The 5,767-nt window shown below is 39.7% G+C and overlaps 1 protein-coding gene across 1 annotated transcript in view; it reads left to right on the forward strand.

Annotated features, from left to right (window-relative positions):
* The first annotated feature begins 493 nt into the window (after positions 1 to 493).
* LOC106295324 (adenine phosphoribosyltransferase 1, chloroplastic) overlaps positions 494 to 5,767 on the forward strand; it is a 9,870-nt gene continuing 4,596 nt past the window's right edge. Inside the window, exon 1 of the mRNA XM_013731194.1 lies at positions 494 to 1,861. The gene's annotated coding sequence lies outside the window, so the exon portion shown is untranslated. The remainder of the gene's footprint in view (positions 1,862 to 5,767) is intronic.

Here is a 5,767-nt window from a genome sequence, read left to right on the forward strand (position 1 = left end):
GGTTCATCTAGGCGACAAGCTATCAAAGTCATTGTCTAAAAGATAAGTTTACACAATCATATTTCATTATTAAATTTTGATTCACTGACCACAGCATAATATACATGTGCTTAACCTTTGGAAAGAAATTTAATTTTAAAAAAAAAAACTTATCTTGGATTTAGGAGTCGCCGTCAAAACGGAGATCCGTTGACTTCCATTCCATCCCGACGACAACCTGCAACTCCTGGAGAATGGAATGGTTCTCCTAAATGGACGAGGCCGTCGCTGCTTTCTCACATCCGTCGAGTCTCATTCCATGGTCGCCGGTAACGATCTAACATGTGACAGAAGGAGAGAAGAAAAAGATCTTTCACTTGAAGATCTCAGCAAGCCACGGTGGTCTCTGGATAAAGGAAGAAACTTTTTCATGAGCTCTGCTGTTGATCCTTCTTGTGGGAATTCTATCGAACACAAGCTCGCCGTAACCGGCACAAGCGTTTCCCCCCGACAAGAGTTCGCCACAACCCACATGTCGGCACAAAAGGACACAGCTTCAAAGACTTTGTTTCTTTTTGGGAAAATGCTGGAACTTGGGTTTGAGCACGATGAGGTCATGCTTGGTTTTCTTGTTAGCGAAAGGGAGTTGAGAGAGCTACATAAACGATTGATCAATGCAATGAACGGGTAGAGGTCGTTTCCAAACCATAAAGTTTCCATCGTTTTGCTAAGAGAGATGGCGCCATGACAAGGGGTTTCATGAAGTCAATGAACGAGATCAATATCTTGCTTCTTCACCGTTATAAGAGACCTTCCGTCGATTTCTTATGGATTCATCACCATGACGTCTTGAAAGCTCCATCAACGGAAGCTCTTGAGAGCTTCACACGATCTCAGCAAGCGGGCCATCTCGGCAGTCTATGGATCTCGTTCTCAGCGGTTTGAAGATTTTGGTTCACTTGAGTCTACTTTCTGAACAAGCCATGTCTTCCCACTCTGCTCATCTCATTGATCTTACGGAACCTCTTCAAAATTGGACCTACACGCCAACAACAATCTCAGCACAAGACTTTGGGGTCGTTAGAAGATCTCAAGTCAGCGTTCTTGAGCCATCAATCTAAAACCAAGTTCCCTTGATAGCAAGCGACCGTGAAAAGCTTCTTGTGATGAAGACGCGACAATAAACGAGATCTTTAACCACGTCCACAATAACTTATTTGTCAAGTAACAACAAGGCTCGACCTCTAATGCCCCATCAACGTACGAGATTCTAATCAAGCCATAGCTTGCATACCAAGATTCAGCAGCAGTCATCTCTAGCAATCAAAGGCACAAGCTTTCTATTGGACGCTTGTTTCTCCGTCACGACAAAGATAAGCCCCTTTTATTAAATCATCACATGCTTTTATCACCTTTATATTATACGTATGTGTCATGGTGAACATTATAGCTGTGGTTTAAATTATTAAAAAACTCATTCTTATATGGCTTTTTATGGGGTGACTCTTGTTATTTGCTTTACTGTTGCTAGCGTATGATATTTATATATCATCATGTTCAACTCACGAGCATTAAGCAAAACGAGTCTGATCGCTAGCTTATTAATTATGCAAAAGTTGGTTATCTCCTATGGTTTCTATTAAGCTAATCATGATCATGGTTTTCTTGAACCAGAGATCGTTGAGTCAAAAGGAAAAGAGGATCAACAAGCGGTTGCCACATCATGTCCTCATGCTTCGACGAACGGCCCTCACCTACGAGCTTGTCGGAAGCAGCACAAGCCGGCGCTTTCTCACGTCATCATAGCCTGACGAACACACAAGCCAACAACTTGCTCGGCACACAAGATCTCAACACGAGACTTCGGGTCAACAATAGTTCGGTAAACATGATTTTAGGCACGAGTTTAAATTAAACTTGCTTTTTATTAGGCACGAATTTGCAGTCGACTCGCTTATCTCTAGACACGAGTTTACAAAAACTCGTCTTTGGCAAGGCGTGAGTTTACAGAAACTCTCCTTCTACAAGGCACGAGCTCTCAGTAAACTCTTCTTCATCTCAGCATGAGTTTAGTAAACTCGTCTTTCTCTAAGCACGAATTTAAAGCAAATTCGCCTTTTATTGGGCACAAGTTCAAAATAAACTCGCCTAAATCGTCATAGGCATGAATGTGTCTAATTAATTGTCTAATAAACCCTATTCGTAAAATTCATAGAGATCGACTTCATCTCTCTCTACGAACTTGGGAGGCTTACTGTTGGAGGTGGATTTACATCCTCTCTCAAGACCCATTAGACAACCAAATTAGGCTCATTTTACCATCAAACCCTACATCTCTCTTCTATAAATAAGGAACTACCTCCTTATGAGAAAATGAGCTATTTCTCCATTCTTAGACTTGAGACACTTTCATATAGAGATCTAATTGATTCATAGGTTCACTTTACACTTCAAACATCTTTGTAATGTAATCTATAATCAATATAATCTCTTTTATACTCTTTTTCATGTTCATTTCTCATTTGATTCTTTCAAGATTTCTCTTAAGCCTCAAAGAATCTAATAATCATTTTTAGATTTTTTTTTGTATTGATTCAACAAACATTTCAGCATAAACACCATTATTGGATCAAAACAGTTAGCAAGTGAGTTCGATGGCGACTGTGCTAATGAGTTGTTTCTGCGGTGATAAAAACATTTAAACATGTGTTTTATATGTGAAAAAAAAGTAGCCACCACTGACCAAAAAAAAAACAATAAGTCACCAAAAGGAGTGAGTTAGGTGGTGCTTAAGACTTGAAAATGCCTTTGTAAGAGCATCAGCAATGCTAGAAACTTTTTTTTTCTTAAGGTAAAAAGTTGGTTAAGAAACTTTGTTAAGAAACTTGGTTAGAAATGAAATACTCCATAACTTTGATGGATTTTTAATAACGGCGAATCTAGCTTGCAGGACTCTGAAGACACGCTCAACATCTTTTCGGGCAGATTCCTGTCTTTTTGCAAATAATGAATCTTTTTCACCCTGTGGGAGACTAATAGATTTAATAAATGTCGCCCATTCCGGATAAATACCATCAGATAAAAAGTTATTATTCATCTCCAAATTTATCCCATAGATATTCGATCAAATCATGTTTTAGTTGTCTATGGACTGGTCTATCCCGAACTGTAGCTCGGCGATCAAGTGCATCGAAAAGCTCAGTAGGCATCTTGACGCAAAAAGAAATATCCTGATCGTGAAATGTCTTATCTCGAGTATCCGTACGTTCTTCATCTTTGACAATCATATTATGGAGTATGATACAAGCTCTCATAATTTTTGCTATCTTCGATTTACTCCATAACTTTGATGGATTTTTAATAACGGCGAATCTAGCTTGCAGGACTCTGAAGACACGCTCAACATCTTTTCGGGCAGATTCCTGTCTTTTTGCAAATAATGAATCTTTTTCACCCTGTGGGAGACTAATAGATTTAATAAATGTCGCCCATTCCGGATAAATACCATATGTAAGATAATAGGCCAAATCGTACTCCCTGCCGTTGACATTGTAATTGACTTCGGGAGCAATTCCGTTAATAATGTCATCAAAAACAGGTGATCGATCAAGAATATTAAGATCGTTCATAGTCTCTGGAGCTCCAAAAAAGGCGTGCCATATCCAGAGGTCATAAGAAGCCACGGCCTCCAACACAATAGTTGGTTTATCAGTTCCTCGGGAATACATACCTTTCCAAGAGGTGGGGCAATTCTTCCACTCCCAGTGCATACAGTCGATGCTTCCAATCATCCCGGGAAATCCACGTTCTTCTCCCTTGTGTAGTAGCCTTTCAAGATCGTCGGGTGTTGGACGTCTTAGGTACTCATCGCCAAACAAGTCGATGATTGCGGCAGTAAAATTGTGCAAGCAATTCCGAGCTGTTGATTCACCAAGTCGGACATATTCGTCCACCGTATCAGCCCCACCCCCATATGCTAATTGACGTATTGCTGCTGTGCATTTCTGGAGCGGTGATAGACTACGCCTTCCGACTGCATCTTCTGTTGCAGCAAAATACTCCACTTCCGTAGAGAGGCGATGCACAATCCGCATGAACAATGACTTGCTCATTCGAAACCGTCGGCGGAATATATTGGAAGGATATGTAGGAGTTTCAGAAAAATAATCATTCCATAGCTGGATGTCGCCTTCTTCCCGGTGTCTTTCAATAAAAATACGTTTTTTCTGTTTTTGGGTTCGAACAACATTTCGGGGATTTCTAATAATTCTTCAAATAGAGATTCAAATTCAGCATCATCTTCATCATTTTTATGGTAATGATAATGTGATAAACCAGCCATTTGAAATGAAAAAAAAAACTTAATTTTTAATCTGATTTTTAAGAGAGATAGAAGACGGATGAAGTTGTGAAGTAAATGTGATGAAGTTCTCTTCTACTTATAGTGTGATAGTGAGTAGATATTTTACTAGCCTATGTCTCACCCGTGATGTCATGTACCTTGTGTGATGTGCCGCAGTCCACAGATCATTACATGGAACCAGCTCAGCATGGAGTTCAGGACGTTATGAACATTTCAACCGAGGTTCATGTTTTTCACCGTACCAGACTTGACTTGGATCATGCCAGACTTGAGAAAGATCATGCCAGACTTGAGAAAGATCATGCCAGACTTGAGAAAGATCATGCCAGACTTGAGAAAGATCATGCCAGACTTGAGAAAGATCATGCCAGACTTGAGAAAGATCATGCCAGACTTGAGAAAGAAAGTGATCCTCCCTATCTTAGGGTTCTTCAGTTGGTATCAGAGCCAGGTTGGCTGGTTTGTTTTCATTATTCTTTTCATCTTCTCATCTCTTCATCATTTTCTTATTTCTTTTTGGATCCGGGCTGTTACTTTACTCCCTTGTGATCGCCTATTATAAAAAAAAAAAAAAATTTGGCTTGAATCACTTCTAAAGAGAAAGCCGGGGGGAGTGGTGGAAGAGAAACCCTGCTGGCTGAAGAGAAATCCAGCCTTAGGACAGTTAAGGCGGATCCATATTAAAAAAAATCTCTTCATCTTACCTTTTCTTTTCTTTTTCTCACAAAAGTTTGTTTTGGGTTTTGATTGCTGAATTTTGACTGCCTATCATCCTTTGAACCAGTGAAAGAACTCTGAGTGACCATCTAAAAATCGTGAGCTAAACACTTTGAGAGTGTGAGGATTTTTATTTGCTAACTTTGTTAAGTGTTTCAGGATGTTTGGACTTCTCAAGAAATCAAAACCACTACAAGATGATGTCTACTTTCCTTTTAAAACTGTTGTTGAAAAGAAGCAATTGATTTTTGACAAGAGACAGTTAGCTTCTAATGAATTTGATTTTGTGCAGAAACAAAGAAAGAGACAAAACAGGTCCAATGATGAGAAGCGGATCAGGAGTGGTGATTGTCCCTTCTCCAAAGCCAAGAGAAGCAACCGTGATGTGTCTGATCAGAACGAGCTTCAGGCTTATGCCAGCTTGGAAAAGATGTTGCATAAGGCGATTCATGTTGTCCGACAACTCAAAAAGAAGGGAAACACCAACACTTCTTCTGCACCAAAACAACAAAGTAATTCTTCTTCTCCTTCAAATTCTGATTTGAAAACTAATGTGTTGTCTTCTGATAAAAGCAAGGCTGTGAAAACCACAAGCAAGGCTCTTTCTACCAGGTGCTTCAAATGCCATAGGATCGGTCATTATGCCAACAAGTGCCAAAAACAGAAATCGTTGGTGACTTTGGAGAAAATTGAAACCGAGCCAGAAAA

This window comes from Brassica oleracea, chromosome C5, assembly GCF_000695525.1.
Source record: "Brassica oleracea var. oleracea cultivar TO1000 chromosome C5, BOL, whole genome shotgun sequence".
Classification (NCBI taxonomy): domain Eukaryota; kingdom Viridiplantae; phylum Streptophyta; class Magnoliopsida; order Brassicales; family Brassicaceae; genus Brassica; species Brassica oleracea.